This window comes from Canis lupus, chromosome 1, assembly GCF_048164855.1.
Source record: "Canis lupus baileyi chromosome 1, mCanLup2.hap1, whole genome shotgun sequence".
Classification (NCBI taxonomy): domain Eukaryota; kingdom Metazoa; phylum Chordata; class Mammalia; order Carnivora; family Canidae; genus Canis; species Canis lupus.
The window spans coordinates 21552867-21579184 of record NC_132838.1 but is presented as its reverse complement, the minus strand read 5'-3'; the positions used below and the strand labels follow the sequence as shown (position 1 = coordinate 21579184).

The window sequence follows — 26318 nt, the reverse complement described above, 5'->3', positions numbered from 1 at the left end:
TTGTTAAAGTGTGAAAGCAGTGATTATCTGGTGATTTTTTTATTCCTGAGGATAATCTCCTTAGGCCTTGAAAAGTCTGGCTTCCCAGGATATCCAGATGAATATCAACATTATCTAGATTTACTGGATAGTAATAAGGTAGAAATTTCTAAAAGATTAATTTTAGCATACAAATTTTTATTTAAAAGAGGCTCAGCAAATAGCAAATCTGGTTACACCCTGATTTCACCCTCAGCAGTGCTTTTTTTCTCTAAAGGATATAATATCTTCTGAAGTAGGGATTCTCATGTGAAGTGGGTACTCAGGAAGACATTTAAGAAAGAGTTGAAAAAAGATAACCTTTATAATATTAAACCACCCAGAGGGAGCTAATGTAATAGGAGAAGAGGACCACCAGCAAAACTTGTGTCATTTCAATTTACGTTTGTTTTAGTTTTCTGCTTTGAGTAAGGAAAGATGTCTTCTAGTAGAAGGCACAGAAAATGCAAAAAATTACCTGGGGGCTGACTTCCAATGCTCAACCCTGTGGGAAGCACGGAGTAAGTGTTGGTTGAAGGGATAAAGAAGCAAATGGAAAAAAATGACAGAGAGTCTTTGATTTGCCCTAAAAGGGGTTTACAATGCTAACAAGAGTGTTTACAGACCAGACCTGTTGGCCACATATACAAGCCACAGTGAATAGGAATTATATGTAACTTGAGAATTTCCTTGAAATTTTCCTTGGAATTCTCTAATTGTGATTTTTTTCTTGTGAAGTGAAAGGATTAAAGGAAACGGAACAGGAGTACATCAGTAGCGCGTTCGTAGCGTGCTCATGTTTTGTTGGAGTTTGGCAAAAGGGAGAAGTTACTATCCATGTCGTTTTGGGAATAAGATTTCTTTAGAGCCAAGGTTTCGTTTCCACAATTGATTTTACTTAAAAAGAAATAAGTTTGTAGGAACAGCAGAAAGCTTTTAAATAAATGAGATTCAGCCTTTAGGTGAAAAAGACCAATTAGCAAAATGAAAGGTGTACCGTGGATTGTTGATAAGCGGTTTTATCCAAAACATTGTGTGAATTATCCCTCCTGGTTCATGCAATTATAACTGATGTGGACATGGGACACACACCACTCATACACTCTTGCTTCCTCCCACTTACGTCTTTCATTTAATAGGGAAGAAGTTAAACCCTAGAAGTTAAACACAAGGAAACTGTTGATAAATATTAATCATGATTTCATAGATGGTTAAGCAGCAAATGAGCTTTGCTATCCCCCAAAATATCATGTAATCATTATGGTTTGCATTTTGGAATCACACTATAAGATTTTATGGACACAGCATTAAATTTTCTTGGATTATATTTATTTATTAGATATTTGTCAATCCCTCACTGGTTGCTGCGTATGAAAGCCAGACCAGTCAATAAGATAGGTCCCACTATTCGTGGGCTTCATTTTTTGTGGAGGGAAATAGGCAACAAAAACCAAATATTATAAACCAAGTACACCATTATTTAAATTCTTTTAAAGTCATTATAGCTTGTTATAAATTAAACCAGAGTATATATAATAGGTACTAATTTGAAAATTAGAAGAGAGTAGTATGATAAAGAATGACCTGGTGGTTTCTTTAGTTGTGGTTGTCTGGAAGACTCCCTGAAAAAGTGACAGATCTTCAGGGATCTGAGGGAAAAAGCCAAGTAATGAGCAGCATTATTAACAGAAAGAGTGCAGGCTTCATGCTGCAATTTAAATCCGTGGTAGGTCAGTCTTAAGTCTTGAAATCTTGAGCATTTTACCCCCTTGATAAAACTTTACAGAGTTTTGAAGAAAATAAGTAACGTATCCAAAGAGTCCATGACAATATCTGGAGCAAATTTAATTTCCATTGTGACTTAAAGAGTGTCGTTGCAACTTTATGAATTCATTCCTTTGACTATCTAGTCAAATAAACCAGTATGGGCCATTCATTGTATTCTTCTGTGTCTCCTTCCTTAAAGTCTTGTGGTGATTCTCTACCACACAATCGAGGGAGGAAAGACAGCCACTCCCACAGACGGCAGAAAGAGAGAGCATCATTCCTGAATCTTCTAAAGACCAAGTCACAATGAAGAGCCTTCTTAGGTGTAGTTGTGGTACATTTGTGAGGGGGTCTCCTCAGAAACCACCAACACCGTGGTTGATGGGGATTAATTAAGGTGCTGTTCCTCCCAGGGAATGCTGGAGGGAGAGGACCGTGAGGACCACCTCCAAGGAGGTTGGCGTGTGTCCCCTGGCAGGACTGTGCTTACTGGACTTGGCCTTCCCACACAGCATTTTGAGAAGTGCAGTGAGATGAACGTGGCACTTCACAGTGCATAGCACAGGATGCAGGCTCAAGTCAAAGAAGTGAGTTCACTGATGAAGAAGGTAGTTTATTAATGCTTGGAGCAACTTATGTCTAAACACTTCGGAGTTTTGCCATCTCATGAGTGCACAGCCATAGAATATATACTTGCTCCCAGCAACCCGATGCTTTCCAAATACCTATATGTCTATATATCTGTATACATATTTGGAAAACAATATATGATATATATAATATATATGATATATACTACTATATATATTGCATGTTATATATATTTACATATAATTGCTATGTAGGTGTTCTACTTTGTAGTGTGGAAAATAGCTATGTGGTGATTTTTAAGTGTTTCCCCCCTATTGCTATTGACAATACAACTAGGTATAGTGGCAAATTGTTCAACAGTATTTTCGCTCAGTCCTTTCAAAGGAAAACATTAATCCTAGGTGTTATCAGCTAGACGTAGGTGAAGCTACTTTATTAGAAGAACCCAAAATAGAAAACTAAACTAAAATAGAAGCATAAAAGAGGCACACGTTGAAAAGAAGCAGGGGTAGGGGAAGAAAGTCCCTGACATGTCAAGATTGGATGTGGCAGGCACAGATAGATTGGCAGGACCAGAAAAAAAGCAAAGGCCCTTTCTGAGGATAAAAACGAAGTCAGGAGGGTCAGGACAGGAAGTGGAATTCAAGTTCATGAGCTCTTGTGCTGCTAGTATTTAGATCTGTCTGTAGCTCTGTCTTGCTCCATTTGTGCGTCCTTGAAAATATGACTTTATTTAGGTCTTGGTTTCTTTATTGCAATCTATTGAATTTTAGTAATAAATTAATATCACTAAGTGAGGGAAATATCTAACAGGCAGATTATTACTAAATTACATTTTAAAGCAGAAAGCATCATTAAGGATCGCCTGAGTGGCTCAGTTGGTTGAGCATCCAAATCTTGATTTCGGTTCAGGTCATGATCTCAGGATTGTGAGATTGAGCCCTGCATTGGGCTCTGTGCTGGGCATGGAGTCTGCTTAAAATTCTCCCTCTCCCTCGGCCCCTCCCCTCTCTCTAACTCTAAGAAAAAAAAAGACATAATTAAGATTTAAAAGGGCTGTTAATTAATGATTAAACATACAATTCATCAGCAAGATAGATCTATCCCGAACCTGTAAGCATCTAATAATACAACCTAAAGTAACATAAACAAAATATATAGTGAGATTGTACTCAGATTCACTCAGAAACTGGGTAAAAACTAATAAGGCTGGCAAATTGGAGCAATACAATTTATAATTTATACTTTGAAATTTGAAAATTGTAACCAATAAAGTTACTCTTTGTAAGCATACATAAGCAGTCTTTTTACACATAAAAATTTACTAACAAAATACAAGACAAGCCTCAATAAATGACAAAGATCAATATCATATAGTTAATGTCCTTTCGATCACAATTGAAAAAATGTTTTTGTATCAGAAACTCATATAGTTCAATTCAGCTATATACAATATAAAAGGCAATATAATCCAGACTAGTAGACTATAGAAAAGGTAGAAAATAATGTCTAGACTTAGAAAGAGCTATTAAGTCTCATTTGACCCCCATTAAAAAATTTCACTTTTATCCATGCATCTCATTGAGATTATTTCTTTTTTTATTTAAAAATTTTTAAAAGATTTTATTTATTTATTTATTCATGACACACACACACACACACACACACACACACACACAGGCAGAGACACAGGCAGAGGGAGAAGCAGGCTCCATGCAGGGAGCCTGATGTGGGACTCGATCCCGAGACTCTAGGACCATGCCCTGGGCCGAAGGTAGGCACTAAACCACTGAGCCATCCAGGGATCCCCCTCATTGAGATTATTTCTAACCAGGTTCATTTTCCAGCTTTTACCTGAGGGTACTGTGTAAGGGTTTAGATAAAAGTGTTCTAAACTGAACACTGTTGAAATTTTCCTGTTCAATGACATCTGCACGATGACCAAAAAAATGATCGATTTATAATAAATCTATGATTCTGTTTTTTTTTTTTTAAATTTTATTTATTTTTTCATGAAAGATGTATATAGAGAGGCAGAGACAAAGGCAAGGGAGAAGCAGACTCCCTGTGGGGAGTCTGATGCAGGAGTCGATCCCAGGACACTGGGATCATGACCTGAGCTAAATACAGATACTCAACCCCTGAGCCGCCCAGGTGCCCCCAGGATTCTGGTTCTAGGGCCAAATTTCTACTGGGCCTACTCTGGTAGCTATCATGCCCTGTAGGTAAAGCCTCATGTTCAAGGTTAGAATTAACTCATAACTGGATTTTAGATGGTCCATATTGCAATATCCTATATTTTCTTCATATAGAAAATATTCCAGTCACTGTAAACAAATACCAACCAAATCCATTATTGATGGAATCCCAAAATAATTCATCTAGGTTGTGACTATTGTAGGTGTTATACTTTTATCTATGTTGTTTTAATTATAGTCCTGTCTTTCACTTCTTTTATAAACTATTTTTTAAAGGCCTTAAAATATTAAAATTTGTCATGACCCTTAACAGACCATTCTAGTGCTCTTTTGGAAAAATTTTAGTCATTTACAAGTTTCCACTTGTGTAAAGTCAAACTGGATCAAAATTCCATCTGAGATCCACAGGAGCTTTGCACTTGGTGTGAAAAGGGTGTGGAGACTTACTATCTGAGCATTGCTCTCTGAAAAAAAAAATGACCCTATTTTATGCCTTGACAAAAAAATTCTCGAGGAAAGATATAAATCTCGTATCATTCTATGTGTATGTCAAAAGTTATCTATCTTAAGGACAAATGGCTCAATTAAAGAGCAATTGCTCTTGGCAAAGTGGATCACTTGAATGGTGCTTTTTCATTTTGAATAGATTCCTTTAGTTGTCACCGCAATAAAAAAAACCTTAGTGTAATCCCAGTCTGTTTGAGTCCTTTTCAGAATGTTAAGATTTCTTTCTCTCAATAATACTCTGCCTCTGTCAATGTGTTTAAACTTTCAGTTTTAGAATGTTTAAGGTGAAATTTGGAAGGGACTTTTGAAATCTTGGTCCACCACCTCCCCTTTAGAGATGACGATCCTGAAGTTCCCAGTGGTCAGGTCCTGTTGTGCCAGATATGAAAGGAGGATCTCGTCTTACGATTTGCACCCGGGCTTTATTATATCAGCATATAGTTTGTGAAGGTGCAATTTCAAAATGTAAAATCGAAACTCTTAGGCAAATAGAAAATGAACATGTGAAAAAAATTTCTTTAATTCATTAACTAATGAAGGATATCACTCAGATATAATGAACAGTTTGAAAAGCACATATAATATATATAAAATATATAGGCAATAAAACACTTATTGTATATGAGACATATATCTCATATATATAGGCAACTTTAAAAAGAAGTGTTAGGATAATATTGTGGATTTCTTTTAAAAAAAGATTAATCTTGGGGCGCCTGGGTGGCTCAGTGGTTGAGTGTCTGCCTTTGGCTCAGGTCATGATCCCGGGGTCTTGGGATCAAGTCCCGCATCCGGCCCCCTGCAGGGAGCCTGCTTCTCCCTCTGCTTGTGTCTCTGCCTCGTTCTGTTCTCTCATGAATAAATAAACAAACAAACAAACAGATAAACAAATAAATAAATAAATTTTTAAAATCTTAAGAAATAAAAGGTTACTCTTTGGGGTTACCTGTTCCATCAGGCAAAAATTATTTGCATTTCTACAGGACAAAAGCCTACAAGTTAACAAGTAACTTCACTAAATCTGGGACTTTTAATCAATAATAAGCAATGAGATGAACTAAGTATTTCTCTTAGAGAATCCTTGGGTGCTCTTTGTCCCCATGTGTTACTCAAAGTACTTTCCGCTCCTCTTTTGCCTTATTTCTGCAGTCTAGATCAGGGATTTACCAACTATGCTTTTGTGCCAAATCCAGCCCATCACCTGTTTGTTCTATAAGTGAAGTCTTACGGGAACACAGGTTTGACCTGATTCTTTCCACGGGTGCATCAAGAGTGTTAATTAACCAAATAGACTTCTTGCAGTTTGCTCTGTGAATCTAGGGTCTCACTGTATTATTAATCACTAAGATCACAAAATTAACTTCTGTCTGGAAATTTTCATCGTCTGGAGTTGGACTTTTAAATTCTCTTTTAGTACCTCTTCTATCCAAGGTCTGGGAAACCAACTCAAAAGCACTCTCTCTACTAGCTTTTATCTGTTATTCCTATAAATTTAGATGAAATCTTCCCTTCTAGAGCTTCCTCAAATTTGCTATTGTACCTAACCTTTTGGAAGTAACCTTTTTACTGCCTGTAGGCAGGGACTTAGGTACTAGACCAGCTTTATGAACATCCAGTCCATATATGTTCCTTAATGATGAGCTGCCAAACTTGATTACATTACATAAGAATCCTTCTCAGATATGACACTCCAAGCATAGACTTTGCTGAAGCATTGATTTGTGCAGTTACATCCTAGTAAGAATGGGGACACATCGATATTGATCCTATGTAAATAACCTATTGCCATGGAAAGTAAAGAGATGCAGTTAAAATATTTGCTTCTGAATTCCTAGTGGGTCAGCGAGAGTCAGATATCATTTAGAACATTAATTTAATAATCTTCTAAGGTTATGATTAGAAATAGCTTAAGAAGAAAGAGAGAGGGTTTCCTGACACATTTATTAAAAAGTAGGATGTATGTTGGTAAATTGAATACCAATAAAAAATTAATTTATTTTTTAAAAAAAGTAGGATGTTAAAATAATGCCAACCATATTCCAGACAACTAATCACAACTAAATATTCCTCATGAGCTCATTCAGTTCTGGTGATAAACCCCTGGTTTCATGTAATATCTGCTTCTGGACTCGAAAGAATCCAGCAAATCCTAACTTAATCCACTGGTACAGCCTGAAAGTTGTCCAAGGCATGTGAACGTAGATCTCCCCAGTGGTCGACTCTTTGAAGAGTACTTGGTGCTGTCTTTTTTACAAGGCTCTGGGACTGTACTATGTTGAAAACACCAGTTTTGGCCTACAGTTTATAGCAGAGCTCTCAGGCAGCATCAACAAACAGAATTGTTGATGAAACTGATGGTGATTAATTTATAACAATAACCAATGATGTCAGAATTGAGGGGAGTAAAGTTTTCTAATAGGTTCTCATAATGGTTTGACCAATGCTTTCCCCGAGGGTAAGAACATATTATGGAAGGCACTGAAGAGTCTCCAAGGCCGTTCCAAAAAAGCATCTAATTTCTGAAATATTTGTATTAATTCTTTTTGACTTATGCAAATTAGCCTAAGGAAGTCTGAGCCTCTCTCCTGCTTATACAATTCTTCCCTGTAGCTCTTATAATAGTACTGTACTAATGACTAACTGTGGAGCCGCCAGAAAAACCTAATTGTTTCTTGCATCTTTTTTCTCTCTCTCTTTTTTACTTTTATAAAGTAAAATAACAAATATTTGTGATTTCTGAGACTTCTGAAAAATCTCAAAAATAACTTTATGAATTAATTTTAAGGACTATTGGGGGTCACCTCCAAAACTACTGAGGTCTAATTTGCAAATCACGACTGGCAAATATGAAATGCACATGTGTAAACAACTTCACATAACTTATTGATGAATAAGGGAACTCGATTTATCACTGCTGCAGAGAAAATATGAGAAATATTTATATTTAGGCAATTTAGTATGTTAGGATAAAATTACTGAGTCAGATTTTGAAACTTGCTAATACCCAAACAGACCATAAATACTTGAAGTTATTTGTCCCACTGGGAAAAAGGGTTTGCATATTTAATAGAAAAATTCTACAAATTAACAAGTAATTTTACTAAAGCTAGGGCTTTTAATTAAGACAAAAAGTGAGACAAACTAAGCAGTATACTCTTCTGGACCTGTGCTGTCTGGTAAGGTAGCCACTAGTTTTTTAAATGTGTCTATTTAAACTTCAACTTAATTAAAATTAAATATAACAAAAACTTTAGTCTCTCAGTCACACTATTCACTTTCTACATGCTCCATGGCTGCACTTGCCTAATGGCTACCATACTGGGCAACATTTCCATTTTCACATAAAGTTCTTCTAGACAGCCTACCTACACAATCCTCAGATGGCCATTGACCCTGTAGGACATTAAAGGTGTGTTGCCCAAAGTTTTGCCTTACTTTCAAGCGTCAGAGAATTTTTCTGACACTTTTAAGTGTAATAGAATTTATAACCATCTAAAAGTTAAAATTAGATAGTAAATATCTACAATTTGAGTAAACTTTGTAAGTATCATGATCATGCCCAGATGGAAAATTATATGAGTACACCAAATGATGCATGATATATTTTGGTATTATTATTATTTTTATTTATTTATTTTTTAAAAAGATTTTATTTATTTATTAGAGAGAGAGAGAGAGACAGGCAGAGACACAGGCAGAGGGAGAAGCAGGCTCCATGCAGGGAGCCCAACGTGGGACTCGATTCCGGGTCTCCAGGATCACAACCTGGGCTGAAGGCGGCGCTAAACCGCTGAGCCACCAGGGCTGCCCGTATTATTATTTTTAAAAAGGCTTTAGAGCAAATAAATTTTCTTAAATTATGATGCTACCGAAATATGTCATGTATCATTTAGTTTACTCAAGGTAATTCAATCAACTCTCAAAAAACCATAGAAGTTGGGATATAGTGAATGGTTCTGGTAAAACAGAGAAGGGTCAAAACAGAAAAGATGTGAGTCAGGGCAACAATGGTATCTAAGGAAAGTTGTGTAATCTCTTGTTTCGCATAGAATTCGACTTTTCCATGCTCAATAATGGTAAAATGGAATTGCACATATTGCTGTGAAAGTAACTTCCACCTTAACCAGAACCTATGTTTTATAATAATGATAGTGCAGTAAGGAAATAGAATGTGTATCAAATAAAATGCTATTTAAAATTGTGAGAATTAATTTTATAGTAGAGAACTGCTTTACCTTGGCTTTCTCATTAACAAAATGAAAGGATTATTTCCCTGAATTTCATTATTGTTTGTATATTTCATCATTTATTAAACAGATATGAGGTACCTATTATGCAAACAGGAGAGCAACAGTGTCTCCCCATCTTGAGGGTGCAGACTGGTAAGGAAGAAAATAAACATATAACAGAAAATAAATGTAAAACAAATTAATTACAAGTATCCTAAGTTTTATGAAAAAGTACTTATGACAGGAATCCTTTCTTAGTCTGTTGGGATGCAGGCTGAGTGTGTTTGGGGCAGGACAGAGTCCAGAAAGTCATGTCCAAGAAATCGGATATAGAAGATAAATGGGGATTTTCTAGTAAAGGAGAGTTGTGAAAGGAGTGATGTGGAAAACTTCCGAAAGGGAACATCATGTAAGAGGTCTTGACCAAAGAGGGAGCATGAGCATTTGAGTTTTTGATGCATAAAGCTTAGACTTGAAAGAATCACATTATATTGCTATTATTTCCTTTTTGTGACAAAAAGGAAAGATTATTTTCTTCTATCAGACTGCAATCAAAAAATTAGGTAAGTAGACATAATCCTAGTGCCCCACTTCTTATTCAAAATCGCCAATTGTGCTTCCCTCTGTGGAAGAAAATTGCCCATATAGTTACCTTGACTTCCACTAAGGTCTGAAGTGGAAGAGGCCAGCTGCTGTTGCTGCTGCTGCTGCTTCCTCTTCTTCTTCTTCTTTTTTAAGATTTATTTAGTTATTTAGAGAGAAAGTGCATGTAAGAGAGTAGAGAGGGAGGGCGGGAGGGGGAGAGAGAGAGGTTTTAGCAATTGTAAGTAAAGTTGCTCTTAACAACCATGAGCGGGTTTTGTGTGAACGTAAAATTTTAGTTCACATGCATAAATACCAAGGGATATGATTGTTGAATTGTACGGAGAGAGTGTGTTTAGCTTCTTTTTCTTTCTTTTCATTTATATAAGTTGCTAAGAGCAAGGGGTTCTAATTTTGATATAGTCCCATTTCCCTTTTGTTTCCCAGGTGAAATCTGAAACTGGCTCCTATACACAGAGAGGGAGGTGAGACCATAGGTAGACTGACTACTCCAGATCCGTAGGTGGCGGTTACAACAAGCAAGGGGGCTTATGTACAAGGCTTGTCGTGGGTGGCTGCAAAACAAAGAGAATATTAAAAGTTTACATAGCGGCCTTAACTGTGTCTAGCCACTGTCCAGCTGGTCTCAACAACACATTGCTCTCTCAAGGTTGCATCCTTGAAACCGGCTTCTAGTGTGGGGAAGGACAGGAATGGGGGTGCAGAGCTTCCCATGGCCTGGGTTCAGCTCTTGGGTCAGCAGGTAGTCACATCCTCTTGACGGCCTTCTCCAACACCTTTTTTTTTTTGGTCTTTCATGATCTGTGCATGGTCTGGTGACAATTTCATGACTAGAGGAAAAACTCATTCCATAGCTAACATTATTATGTGGCATTACTTGATTGATTCTGCATAAGGCAGGAATACTGAAGATCTTTATAAGAGTGATTTTTATCTTATGCTTTTTATTAACTAGTCCCCCGGATAATGAAATGATTCATAGACATTGTCCCCCTAACTCCTTGGATGTCTAAATAGAAAGAGTTATAGAGCCTCAGGGTTAGGAAGGAAATGATAAGACATTCTTTCCATCCATTGGATAAACATTTTAGCAGTCAGATCATTTTTCTAATGCACATTTCCAGAACCTTTTCTCACTGTAGGCCTCCAAGTAGCATAACTCATCTGGGTGTTAGAACAGGCAAGGAAAAAGGAACTTCTAATTTTTCATTTATAAGATGCCTGCCCGAATTTTCTCGGCTTAGCAGTGAAACGTCTCCCGTCAATGTATCACTTACTTTAGAGCAGATTTGGCAGTGGCTGAAATGATTGTACGGACAGAGTGAGAGCTTTCTAATCAGTCAGAGCTGGGCATGTGTGCTGGCTTAGCAACGTGGACGAGTCACTTAAATATCCTGGGCCACAGTTTACCTCATCTGTAAAATATAAAGACTAGGATTTATTTACACCAGAACATAGTTGCCTCTCAGTAAATGGTAATTTTTTTAAAAAACTGATTAGTGATAGAAATGAAATGCAGAGAGAGAAATTTTATTTCTGGTGCATTTTTGTTAATAGAGGAAAGCTGAGAAATTCACCATCAAGAAAGATGACAAGGTTAAAAACTTGGATTTTATTTTCCATAAATCCTACCTAGGTTTTTGGTCAAGATAATAATCTACTTGTGGTCTGCTTTCTTATGAAGCATGTCCTTGGAAGCGATGAATATTGAATAATATCCTTGGCAGACAATACCAAAGAGCCAAGTGATATCACAATGATTTTCAAACACAAAACAAAATTAAATATTACTAAGGGGGGGTGGAGATGTATCTCCCCATGGGAACTTGTGAATTTTTGAATAAGTAAGAAATTCTCATGGTTCAAAACTCAAATAGTAAGACCACCCCAGCAAGACTCGCCTACATTGCTCTCCTCACCTGTCAAGTTCCCCATATCTCTGCCCCCTAAAGCTCATTGGTTCTGTTACCTACTCAGTATTTCTCTACGTCGATACAAATATGAATGTCAAGTCTTTTCTCCCTTTTCATTACACAAAAGTTTGTGTATGTACTGTTGTATATCTAGCTTATGAAGCATATATATGCGTCTGGAAAGCCTTATGAATTAGCATGCCACCTCTGCAGAGTGACCAGGTTGAGCTTCTACGCAGCATTCCAGCCTTATTGCTGATGCAAAATCTTTTGCTAAATAAAAAGTGGCCCACCTCTCAGCCTTGCTGACTTAGTTCTCCTCTTGCCTAGAGGCAGAATGTGGCTGTTGGTAAGAACTCAAGGCCTCTGTAAATTTTGAGACCATTTCTAGAGTTTAACTACTCATAAAAATAAGCTCTGGGAATTCTGACATTCTTCCTTCTGGCAAAATCGGTCCTGAGGGATTGATTCTAGCCTGAAGGCTTGTGATAACGAATAAAGGTGTTTCGGTATAAAAGTTAATGCAGCTTTTCATTGAAGAGTGAATGTTTTCACCTGTAGAGCTTGAAAGGACAAAGGATGCTAAAGCAGTCTTCTTTTCTGAATAGAGCAAATGACCTGGGAAGAAACCTTTCTAAAGCAATTGGTTGTAAAGGTGACTTAATTGTCGCTCTGAAGGAAACTGTGAACTAACTCCCAAGAAAGTACGTGAGAGTCCCTTCTCTGAGTCAGAATGGTGGGTGTCAGAGTCACTGTCATCAATGCAGTTTATTTTGTAGCTAACATTTCTGGGTGTAGTTTCATCTTTCTGAGCTTATAAGCATCCTAACTTGTTTTTAAAACCTCAAAGAACATACATAGAATTATCTGAATTTATAATAATGGAAGGCAGGATGAAGTTAGGGTCAAATATACAAATATTATAAAGTATAAGGTCACTTAAACCATTCACAATTTATCTATTAAGAATTCGTCTGCTATCTCTGCAATAGATTTACCCTCATTTGTGGCTTTGCTTCTGTTAATAATCAAGTTTATTTGCATTTTCTGAGTACAAAGCAAGTAATTATAAGAACAGGTGCCCTGAAGACAGCTGAATGGTAGGTGGAAGCCAATCTGGCTTCCCTATTTTCTGTGTTTCTAGATTGTGAGGAGAACACAGCTAATCCCTGGAGCCAAGCCAAAGGAGGAGACTGACGACTTGAATATCAAGGCCAAAGGCCCCAGTTGTATAACATTCTGGTTTCCTCTGCAGATGGTGGCCATAACCCGGGACATCGATGGTAGGTCTCATCTCCTCGAAAGTGTGCATGACAGCCCTGTAAATTTTGCATTCATGCTGACTTAAATCATAGGGACAAGTTTTGATAGGATGTTTGAATCCTGTACTGCTTTTGGAAACCTCTGAGAACTATCCTCAACACGGGAAGGGATTCTCAGCAATCTAGACAGGAATATATACATATGTATGTATTCCTATATAACATAATTTTAAGCTTGCAAAGACATCAAACTCATTTTTGATACCAATTATGGCACATCTGACCCTTCATCCTATGCTACTACCATGTGGCTTATCATTCAAGTACTCTGCTGTTTAGCTTTTATATGTTTTCAACATTTTATAAGAGGATCTTAACAAACTGAATTGTAAGCTTTTGTTTAGCAGAGGCATTCCTTTCTTTTTTAAAAGAGTTTATTTATTCATGAGAGACACAGAGAAAGAGGCAGAGACGCAGGCAGAGGGAGAAGCAGGCTTCCTGTGGGGAGCCCGATGAGGGACTCGATCCCAGGACCCTGGGGTCATGACCTGAGCCAAAGGCAGATGCTCAACTGAGTCATCCAGGTGCCCTCCTATTTTTTATTCAGTAGATATATATATATTTTTAATTTTTATTTATTTATGATAGTCACACACACACACACACACACACACACACACAGAGGCAGAGAGAGAGACATAGGCAGAGGGAGAAGCAGGCTCCATGCACCGGGAGCCCGACGTGGGATTCGATCCCGGGTCTCCAGGATCGCACTCTGGGCCAAAGGCAGGCGCTAAACCGCTGCACCACCCAGGGATCCCCTATTCAGTAGATATTTACTGAGTGCCTACTATGGACCAGATTCTCTCAGGGACCGTGATAGAATCCCTGCTGTCCTGGAGTTCTGGATAAAACTTCAAAAATATATGAGTGCATCTAGGGGATGTTAGATGGGGATAACTAAGTAAGAGCAAGAGCTGAGGGAGCCTGGACTGACATAGATTGAGTGGTGAGGGAAGGAAACGCTGACCACATGCTCCTCAGGCAAAGACTTGAGTTCAATGAGTGAATGAGCCACATAGATAACAAATACAGAATAGAGCACATAAGGTGGAAGAATGGTTACTGGTAAACAGTAAGTGCCCTGAGCCCGACATGGGACTGTGACATGGACTGTGTTTGTCATGTTCACAAAGAGCAAGGAGGTAAATATGACTTGAAAAAAGAGAGAGAAGGATAATAGGTGAGATCAGATATGCCAGAGAGAGGCAGAGTGGATAGCGTGAATAACGTGGAACTGTGACCTTTCTGCCCAGGGAGATGGGAAGCCATTAGCAGAGGTGATGAGGGCTAGGGAGCAAGAGTAGAAGCAAGGAGACCAATTCCAAGGCTGTAAAAATAGTCTAGACAAGAGATAGTAGTAGTTAAAACCAGTAGCTGGAGGAGTGATTCCAACATAATTGATACAGTAAACATCTCTTAAGAGAACTTGCCCCAAGCAGTGTGACTGCTTCTGGGCTCTTGACCATTTGTACTGCCTCTTGTAAAATGGAGAATGAATTTCAGGTTAATCAAATAGATTGATTTCATTCATTTGAAGGTTTATGAGCCATGGCTACATACATCTTTTTGACAGCTCCTATTGGACCCAACGGGAAGATCAACAGATATGAATCTTTAATACTCTTTTTCCTACTTCATTTCAGGACAAGGTTTTTAGTTATTTTTATTTCAAAATGTGATAAAGAATCTTCTAAGAGAAGGTAAAACTTTTCTTTATGTTTTGGGCTTCACCGACAATACTAGAATCGTGAGGCACAGATCATAGGTGACCCTGTATCTTATCACCTACAATCTAGACTTGTTACTTGTCTCCTTTTACTGGAGGATGTCTGGAAGTCAGGGCCAATGTCATCTGATGAAGAATAATATTAAAAAAGGAGTCATTGGAGCTATTCATTAAGTCAGTCAGTTTACAAATATTTATTGAGGTATGGCAGTGAGTTGACCACCATGCTGGTGAGGACAGACCCAAAGATGGATGTTGCAGTATGGTTGGTGCAATGGCACATACATAACAGCTGCATAGAAGCATGATGTACCGGCCATAGGATGTATGTGTGCAGAAGGCTCAGAAGGAGCCTAGAGAGGGGGGAGGTATCTCACTGTACATAGGAGAGGTTTAGAAGATGTTGATGCATGAAATGAATCTAGAATGAGATTGTTAGGTGGACAAGGAAGTCCATTGACTAGTTTTGGAGAAGAGTGAAATTAGTAGAAGTCTTTCTAAAAAACAGAAATAGTCCCCAAGGTGGGGTGGGGGGGGGGGGAACTTGAAAGATTACAGCATGGTTATTAGATGGCAAGAATAGCCTTTACTGAGGTCCCAAGTATTAGGTAAGAATTGTAATTGCCAACTGGACAAGATAAAAACCAGAAAGTTGACTTTGGTGTCTGGATAGCAAGAATGTTATTCAATAGAGCTGCTACTATTGGGAGGCTCTATGGGAGGCCTGAGCCCTCAGCAACACTGATAGTTTTTAAGGACTTGTTTTGAAGTATTGCCACATGGGTCATACCTTAATCTGTGAAAATGTTCCTGAAACTTTGCAAGGTTTAAAAATAAATTTGACCTTATTTTATGTAGATCAGAGGAGCTTATAGGTATAGTAATCATATGCTTAATGCTCTTTATATTGTTAACACTCTTGGTTTCTGGAGGCCTTCTAGCTTGCAGTGAAGACCGAGGGGACTGGAAAAATCAGACTTGATTTTTTGCTCTATCACCTACCTGCTCTCCTTGCTCCATGTTTAGCCTTAGTTTTGGCATCTGAACAACTGAGAGAATAATAGTACCTTCATCCCAGGGTTAGAGTGAAAAGAGAAATTATTATATGTAAAAGACTTAGCCAAATGGGCGTCCTATATTAAGTGCTTACTGCACATTATTCTCAATCCCCAGCTCACTTTTTGTATGCCTGTATTTCCATGATGGCTTTGCCCTAAGTAACTTATTCTCAATATTATAATATAAACCAACCTTTATCTGAAAATCTTGGCTCAGAGGCCTGGAGGAAAGTGGTTTCCTGATAGTAAAGAGAAGCAGGACAAAGATTTAGCGTTTACCTGTAAGTAAAACAAAATCAATCTCTCCTTGAGCCGTCCACTTCTCAGATCTCCATGAAGCTGAGAAATGTGCGTCTGCTTCATATTCCCCTATAACATTCCATCATACCAGCCAAGACAAAATTTCCATGTTTGGCTTTGGCTTTCCTAGCCGACTTTCTAGTTCATAGTACCTGCTCCCCACAATCTCAGATCTTCTATAGCCTCTAGCTACTCCTGAGTTGTCTTCTAGTTTTACTTATAAAAGAGATTGCAGCCTTCAGAGTTGTTTTGTTTTTCTATACCGGTGACCAAGTTTTGCTAGCCTAATGTCTCATGGTCTTAGTTGTTAATTAATAGGGGTTGTTACTTAATTAACAGCCCCTATTTATTATATATAATTAATTAATAATATATTAATATATTGTTCCTTCTCCCGGGTTAAAAGCTGCAAAAGCCTTTGAATATATAGATGTCAGTTTTAGACTTATATGTAGAGTAAAAAAATAAAACCCTTACTTATCAAAATGGGTAAGACCAATGCCATTTTGCCATGAATATGAATTATGAATTGTGAATGATAGCTTGCGGTGTTTTGTAGATGACCACAGTGGATGATTCAGTCTAAAGAACGTGGGAGGATTTTTAAACAAAACTGAATGATAGTTCTTGATGTTTCAATGTGTGTGTGTGTGTGTGTGTGTGCATGCGCATGCACACACCCATGTATGAGTTCATTTAAATTCTTTTTGCTTCCCACACCCTGCCTACCAAATAATTATGACATTCGAAAATATACATGGATTTCATAGCCAGTGTCAGTTATTAGATCGTGAAATTAGAATTTCCGGCTCGAGTATTTTATAGTCTCTTTACTTAGAATTTCTCAGTGGTTGACCCTACCCTATTTAAAGTTACAATATATTACATCCACAAAATCAGCTAAGTTCTCATAAGGATTAACGTGTTTCCTGTGAGGATGGCTCTGAAGGGTCAGTCTTCTGAGTGCTCTGTAGAAACGTCAGAATAACCATTGTGGGAATTCAGTGAGCTGGAATCTCCCAGAACTTCATGGCAGTTCTCACACCTGTGCCTTAACATGCTTTGAGATTCACTATGTAGAATGTCACAAGTAATTTCATGTTGGTAAAATGCAAAATTTCCCAAACGCAATTGCCTCATGTAAGCAGGTTCAAGGCTCTTCCTAAAATAATGTGATTCTTTTGAGTGAGAGGAAAGGGGCTGTAGGTACAGACATCATGCATATGGTTTAAAACAGATGTTCCCAGCCCCTAGCGTACTGCGGACTCCTCTGGGGAGACTGATCAAATTCAGATTCCTGGGCCCTGCTTCTGAGGAACCTGGTGTCATAGATCTGGGTTGAGGCACACATTTGCATCATTAACAAAACCCAGGAGACCCTGACATGGGTGCGTAGAGATCACATCTTCACAAACAGCGGCTGGACATCACCAAGGGCAGCCAGTCTTGAACAGATCCCATGCCTTCCTTCTGGTCTGAATGCCCGGTCCTAGTTCCCAGCCTAAGACTTGCTGGTATGTTCTCAGTCGCCAGAGTTTTGGCTCACAGACCCTCACTTCCTGTGACAGGTGCTGACAGCTGCCAATTCCTGATATATGAGTCACCCTCCTCCTCAAATGCGCTAACAGAGATTGTAAAGGGCTTCCGTAAATTATAGTTTGCTTCCATCTACAAATAATAGCACAAAAAAACCCCTGAAAAACATTTTTTTTTCATTTCTAAAAAGAACACATTCATATGAAAAAAAGCCATTAAATGGATAAGTCCAGAACAGCTAAAATTGTAAGTTATCTGGACGTGAAGAGAGATGACAGGGAACCAAGAAGAGAAGGAGATTTTTCTAAGGATTTGTAGCATTCCCCCGCAACACTACAGACAATATTAGAGGGTTTTTTTTTTTCCTGCAAGCTCTAACAATGTTAGCTATATTTTTATTGCTGATTAATACTTATTAGTAATTATGCTCTTTGCTTTGAGCATTTAAAAATACCTACTGACAAGCTTTTAAAAAAATACCTACTATTCTTGAGTCCCTAATCATTGAGGTTTGAGGTCTTATATCAATTAGTGTCATGCTTTCAATCACATTGTGCTTAAGCTAGAAAGACAAATGACTCATGCTGCATTTATATATGATGGAAGTTCCATTTTTCCTTAGTAGCCATCCTTTCAAGTATGTCTCTGTCTGTTCCTACATGTCAAGGGAACTACTTCCTTCGACATTCCACCGGTGAAGTTGATGACCCTTTTCAGAATCTTACAATGATTCAACTCTGGAATATTATAAGACAAATGTTCTATTTCTAGTCAGATAAGAGAAGATAGGGACTAGCTCTCAAAGCTCCAGGAGTGTTTGTTTCTCTGTTTGGGTAGAGAAGTGAAGGATAACAGCACATATTTTACTTAGATTTTTCATGTTTAATGTTTTTAGATGGTTCTGAACCATTTGATGGAGATGGGACCTTCCTTTCCCTTCCTCATTTCTTGCTTTCTTTCAGTTGCCATTGAGAGAGCACCTATTCATGTTCAGGCAATATGGTTAACACCAAAGGAACAAAGATGAATACAAAACCGTCCTTGACAGCTCTCCCAGAGATAATAGTCTGGTTGAAAGGGGAGAGAAAGAACACAATAAATACTATACAAGGCAATAAGGACTGTGAGGGGAGTATATCCTGAGTACCATGGAGGTATTCATAATTCATAATGTTTGTTTGAGTGCCAGACTCTGCCTAGCTACTGAAGATAGAGTAAGCCACTGAATTCAAGGAGCTTACATTGGAGAGAAGGAGGAGGGTTACTTTTAGAGATAGAGAATTGCACAGAATGTTATGAAAGCAAAGAAGAGCTGGGGGAGGCAATGGGGATAAGGTATAGTTTCCTGGAAGAGGATGTAACGTATGTGAGAATCTTAAATGATAGGAGTTAGCTAAACAAAAGGTAGAGGGCCAAAGACACAGGTCACATAGCAAGTTGGAGGGGACTGCAAATGATTGATTTTTTTCTAGAGAATCGAGTCCTGGACAGAGGCTGATAGAAGCTGTGAGTGGAGGGGGAGACAGGTACCGTCCACAGAAGGATCCAAGGCCAGCTGAAGACACGCAACTTTATCTTGTCCTGGGGAGAGCAGCTGAAGAGGGCAATGGAACAGCACAAAATTTACGTTTCATACCCTGGCTGTTTCATGGCTGATGCATCTAAGATAACACTAGAAGCTTTGGACATCGTAGTAATACCGTTTGCAAGAAGTAAGAGCCTTCGGTAGGGCTGAGGTGGGAGTGTTGAGGAGGATGGTAGGAGAAATAGAGGAGATGAGATCAGTAACACTTAGGGATCAATTGATATGAGAAGTAGTGATAAAGGGAGAAATCAAGAATGATGCCCTGAGTTCTAGCTTAGTTAACTGGATGGATGGTTATGACACTAACTCAGAATTTTGGGGGAGAGACAGGCATGAAGAGGAAGACCATCAATTTGGTTTTGGACACCTTGATTTTGAGGTGCCTGGATCACTCTTGGGAGAGCTACCACAGGTGATGAGATATTTGAACACGAAAGGAATCTAGGCAACAAATGTAGATTTGGGGCTCATAAGACTATAGGGGCAGTTGAATCTGAGTTCAGTTTTGGGTACAATGAATTCAAAAATCCATTGGAAGTGGCAATGCAAGTCTAAAAATTCAGAATTGAGACTGAGACACGTTATCTTGAAACCAGCAGCAAGTATATGGACTATATTTCTCTCTGATCACATAAAATATGATTAACAAGGTAGTTAAGTCTACCCAAGTGCTAAAGGGAAGATGTAAAAGACGAAAGGAAATTAACAAAGCAGAGAATAAAGAAGATCCATAAAAATTGAGCATCACATCTATCAGGTTTGTGAGAAGGCACCTGGGAAAGTGTCACAGGAATTAGAGAAAATGCTGAGCTGGGAAGGTCGATCCCAAAATTAACATTTCTGGAGCTTCGAAGTAAGAGTTGTTCCCAGGTTTTTAGTTGTCCTGGGTGGTCCCACCTGACTCATATTCTAGGACCTAAGTTGTGAGGTTAGGATGAGGACATGGTTCTTGTAGTCCAAGAAGTTCTGATTGCTCGCAATCATTCACTGAGCCCTTCCTAACTTCCTAACACGCCACTGTAAATTTTCCTGTGCTCAATTCACATAAATCGAGAGCATGGTGAGTGGTTGGCCCACTTCTGAATAAATCTGTAAACCTAAGCATGAACCTGTCTTCATTCAGTCTTCTCGGCAACTCTCAGCCCTGGCTGCCCACGGGAATCATCTGGGGAACTTTTTTTTTTTTTTTAATATTTTATTATTCGTTCATGAGAGACACAGAGAGACAGAGACATAGACAGAGGGAGAAGCAGGCTTCCTGCGAGGATCCTGATATGGGACTTGATCCCAGGATCCCAGGATCCCAGGATCAGGACCTGAGCCAAAGGCAGAGGTTCAACCACTGAGCCACCCAGGTGCCCCCATCTGGGGAACTGGGGAACTTTTATGAAGCAAGATGCGTTGGTCTACTCTCTTAGAGAGGACTACTTAATTGTGGTGGGGTGGGGCTCAGGCATGCACATGTTTTAAAAATCCCCCAGGCGATTCTAATGTGCAGACAACATGGAGAAGCACTGCTGTCAAGTAAGGAAATACCTGCTTGGCCAAATCAGTGAAGAAACCCTCTGCATACGTGTAATAAATAATGTATATGAACATATGATCACCTTGTGAGAGGCTGTTGAGGGAGGAACTAGTAAAACCCTAAGAAAGCAGCATGAAATAGGTTTTTGTTTTGTTTGTGGTTTTTAACCTTAAAAGGCACCTGTGCTAGGGTAGGGAGTTGACTCAGGCATAGAAATCTAGACATTTCTCTGATCCTTCAAGCAGCCAGATGTCTATGAAGGTCCTTCTGTCAGCAGAACAGGGAGGCCTGCTGTATCCGACATTTGACTCAGCCCCACCCACACGGATGGAACAGCTATGCCAGATGTATATTTATAATCACTTTTCTTGCAATTTTTGTGCTCTTTTCCTGTTTTCCCAACTATCCCCTTGCCTCTCCACTTTCTGGAAGTAGCACATTCCAAGACTCTTATTCTAATTTATAGGCTTGGCTACTTAATATCCATCTGGCTTTGGGTACTTTAATTCCTCTGGCAACTGTTTCTTCATCTGTATCAGAGTTGGTTGGGAAGGTTGAATGAAGGAACACATCTGAAGTGCTTAGCCCAGTGCTAGACGACAGATTGTGGGCTCTCGAAAACATGAGTAAAGCCACACTGCAGTTCTATACGTTATTTGTAATGTATTTTACTGTTTACTTATCATGTCCTTCCCTAGGTTTTTCTCTAAAAAACATTTCTATAGGCTTGCACAGGTGTCTTCATCTTTCTAAGTACTTCAGCATTTATTTTCTTCTGAGCTAAGGAGAGCCCCAATAAAACAGGCCAACAGTTTGGCCCGCAGAGGATCATCACTCAGCAGTAGTTTTATGGTGCAGATGCCTGGTCTGACCCCACATCCCCATCTTTATTAACATTCAGTTTGAGTTCCTGGTAGGAAAAGCCAATAATAGCAAATGCCCCTATTCCAGGGTAGCCACCAGAGTTCCGTAAGCCAAATGAGTCTGTAAACAAGTAATCTAGATGTCAATGGGTAATGGTTATGTGAAAATATCATACAAGAGGACACTGAATATTACATGGGAAGCAAGTAACAGTGTTGGCCGCAATCTGTTGCCTAGAGCCCTGCATGAAATCAAAAACAATGAACTCGTGGAGACCTCAGTCCATTCACAGTGACTTTGTTTTCATTTGCCCATTTCAAGACCGATTTAGTAGTATTGTCAATTTGCGATTTATTTGTTTCTATGTGAAAGTGAAAACATCCCTCGTTGAAGTAAGAACGGTAACTGAGTAGTGTTATCAATCCATTGAAAAAAGTGTGGGATGATAACTAATCTGTTGGCTGAGTAATTAACATCACCTCCCCATACAAAATTCAACAAGAAAGATCAAGAAGTTCCCAACCTTCAGTGATACATTTGCTTTAAACTAACAGACGTACAACCTAAAAGTGCCATTTTATATTTCCTTGCAATCCTTAACACTATTTCTGTCGTTTCTTTATGTCTACCGTCTGTCTGGTCCTCTTTTGGCTGAAAGTTTTTCCTTTCTATTCCACATCGCACTTAACTGATTAGCTCTCCCAGATTATTTTAAGTGACTCTACATCATGTATCATTCAGGGCACCAAATGCTGGTTCAGTTTTTCTAGACCCTAAAATGTTTTTTTTTTTTTTTTAACATGGGAATCAACCACGCTGTTATTCAGAACTCCCCCATTCAAAGTGGCAGGTAAGGGAATGCTGTGGCTCTTCACTCCAGAACTGGGGTTGCATGGGGACACCTGCCCTGCTGCCTTCTGGGCTGAATATGTCTATGAGTCCAGGCGAGGGCGAGCTGCAGGCCATGCTGTGATATAAATGTGTCCAGTTTACCTTAGCACTTTGTGAGATACTCATGTTAAATGAAGAGATGAAGAAGGAAGGTGAAAAGGGAATAAACTCTCAAGGTCAGTTGTGAAACTTCCTTTTGCTTAAAAAATGATGAATTGCCTGTGCCTTTCACCTTCATTTTCAGAAACTTCTTTATTTCTAAATAATGTTTCATTCTTCGTATAGGTAAAAAATTACTAGGGTGATCCCCATTGAGACAGTTCAACTAGATCTATCCAGTATGGCCCCCGGGGGGGGGGGGGGGAGGGCGCGGGGAAGGGCTTCAAATAGGGTGGTTTCTGCAGTGGGCACTAGGGGTCAGGATAGAGCCAGGCATCAGATGGGCAGAGGGCCCTTAGGCTCCGGGGCTAGCTTGTGGGGGGTGGGGTGGGGGAGTTGGGGGGTGGGCAATACCCAGCAGTCCTGGTTTCAGAGCAGGAACAGGCAAAACGTGTCAATTAAGAGATATACACAAACATCAACAGGTGTGAATCCTGAGCAGAGTAGGAAAGTGTGCCTGTCACAAGTATTCAAAGGACATCAGAGTCAGAACAAAAAAGAGATCCTGGAATCCCATGGATACCTGAGCTAATTTCAGGGTAAATCAGAACCAAAACTTGGAGATAAAATTAGAGCTTTGTGGGGACAGGAAAGAAAGTGTTGCCCTAGCAACATCTCAGTGGGTTCTACACTACAACTTGTCTGTTGGTTATTAATTAAAGGACTATTTCCTTATAACATTTGCAGTGGGTCATACCTTTGACCATATGCTTTTTCATCTTAATCTGAAAGATGGTGATGGATGGTAAAATAATAAAAAAGATAGTATGAAATTCAATCCACTCTTTCCTGAGAAAGCTGTTATATAATTTTATCAATTCCAGTATCTTCTGCTGTGTATGTCCACTAAAAACTGAATGTGAACACGTTATATAAATGTAGCAGGGACAATGTAATCTGTTTCTGAGAACGAGCATTTTGATGGCATAGAGACCAAGAAGGGTTACATATTTCTTTTTCTTTGTAAATATTTAAGAACTAGACAGTCCTCGTTGAAATTATCCTTGTAAGAAAGGAAAATAATAGGTCTTATGAGGCCTGAAGCTTATAATTCTGGGGACAGCCTCTTTGATTTGATTATAAATTAATTAATTATGATTACAAAATTAGATATGGAAGCAAATAATTATCTGACATGACAAAAATCGCAAGAAATCCTATATTCTTCTAATATCTGAAAAATAGAAAAAAAAAGAAACAGAAAATCTAGAAATATTTTTATTCATAAATTGACACTTCATAATACCTTGTTTTTCTATTTTTTCTATGGTTTTTTTTTTGGCTTTATGTACTTTTTATGATAAAGATTTGTAAGATTTTTAAAAAAGATTTTATTTACTTATTTGAGAGAAAGAATGAGAGAGAAAAAGAGAGAGCACAAGCAGGGGGAGGGGGAGAGCAAGAAGCAGACTCCCAGCTGACCAGGGAGCCCGGCGCAGCTCAATCCTAGGACCCGAGGATCACGACCTGAGCTGAAGGCAGATGCTTAACCGACTGAGCCACCCCTGTAAGATTTTTTTAAAGGAAAGAATAGAAAGGTAATCCGGTCTCTGTTAACATAATTGATCAGAATCTGTTTGTGTGCACACTCTGGCATGTATATACAGATGTATTTAACTGATTATATAGAAAAGAATTTTTTTCAGCTTCACACCTTTTTATTAGCAGCATGACACAAATGTATAGAATAGTAAACAAATCTGGTAAACCTCTACTAGGTTTCCTCACTTATGAGCTGTAGTTTTTAAGGTATTTTAGGTTTTCTTATGCAGTATCTAAAGTGCTATTTAAATTGAACATTTGCCAGTTGATGTCCTTGTTTCCATGACTATTCTGAGTTTTGTATTTGTGCCTGTTGCCATCCATGTTTTGTGTGAAATCTGAAAAAATTTAAATCTTTTTCCAGTGTTCCTGGATTTATACCTCTTCATTATTTAAATTATCCAACTATGCAGAGTGTTAATTCATTTCTTCTCTCTAAAAGGTATTTCCTCTCAATAAATTGCTGTTTTTGCAGATATTTGATTTTTTAATCTGACGTTTTGTTGCAATCCTCTTCTTGATATTTGATTGATTTCATCATGTCATGGTCATTATCATTTTTGCTTGACTTTCAGTTAGTTATTTATGCGAATATTGTCTCAGACCTTTAATAAATGCTGTTCAGGAGATTAAATAAGCTGCTTTTCATGTATATTAGATCAGGACTTTGTAAACACTCAGACCCTGTGAATTGTGGTTAAAATGGCCAATTTTCAACTCATCACTCCCTTGTCATGTGCCCCAAATACTCATGGCCACTTCTATATGTCTACTATGAGAGGAAATAAGGCAAAAGGAGAGGCATGATAGAAATTGACAGGTGTTCCTAACCAGTGGCAGTTAAAATACTGTATTTTTGTACATGTAGCAAAGAATATGATGTTTTGATTACCCCAGGAAAGCAAGGGGGCCTGAAATGTATTCTCCATTGGGTTTGTGGCAAATCTTCTTATGGATGACCCTTAACATATTACATATGGAATTTGTCTGCATATGAAAGTATGAGATGTGACCTAATTATTTAATAACCTGGATGGCACTAGGTAATGCACAAAATACCATAATTTCCAGTTGAGAAAGACGTGATCCCGTAAAGTCTTTTTTGCAAAGCAATTACATCTGCATTGTAAATACATAGATATAAGAAGTAGGGAAGAAAAGCAGTAAGATATTTGGAGAACAATAAAATAAAAGCGATATATACCTCACACACATATACACAGAGTGACACAGAACTGGTTTAAAAGGCTAACAATGTAACCTGCTTTGGGATAAGATGAAGAAATACCAGCTAACCATAATTTGATGTCTCTAAACCCCAGATCTGGCGTTTCTCTAAACTTTGCCATGTATGCTTACCATATTATACCTAGGAAGGTCCACTCAAATTTGGACTACGAATCAGAAAGAATGTATGACTATTCCTGGGGCTCTATCCCTGGCAAATAGCTCTCCAGATTATAGTTTAAACAGAGCAGAATCTCCACAAACAATGGCTGATTCTATTGAATCAATACTTTTTTCAAGTATTATTGTCTATTTTTCAGTGCAACCAGTGTGTAATTGTTTAGTAGTCTGACTCTTGGAATCTCAATTTGCCCAAAGCTTGTGTACCTAAACTTGAGTCCTATCACTAAGCTCTCAAACTAGCCTTGCTCTTTTTCATTTTTCAACTGAACAGCATTGCTTCAAGTTATGTAAAATCAATAAAGGTGGTTATTAATATCATCTAAAATCTACATCTGAGCCAAGAATAGAACATAAAGCACATCTAAATCAAGGAATGACTCTTTTTCATAATATTCAGTAGATTAAAAGCTGTTGGACATTTAAATCAAATTATTGTACTTGCCATAAATAAATTTAAATTTTATGTTAACTCAGACTGTTCCCCCCGTAAATGCAAAGGCTTTGAACGTCTGCATGTAGCTCACCTGTTTGAATGATTTGATGTAAAATAAAATTTAGTGCCTAAAAGCTC

At 38.4% G+C, this 26318-nt stretch overlaps 1 protein-coding gene across 2 annotated transcripts in view; it reads left to right on the top strand.

The window, feature by feature from the left end:
- The window catches only part of RAB27B (RAB27B, member RAS oncogene family), a 137176-nt gene that overhangs the window by 2937 nt on the left and 107921 nt on the right, over positions 1-26318 (top strand). The window contains exon 1 of one of the 2 annotated variants that reach the window (XM_072822826.1): positions 12976-13109. The exons of the other annotated variant lie outside the window; for it this stretch is intronic. The gene's annotated coding sequence lies outside the window, so the exon portion shown is untranslated. Of the gene's footprint in view, positions 1-12975; positions 13110-26318 lie in introns of those variants that run through there. 2 annotated transcript variants of the gene reach the window in all.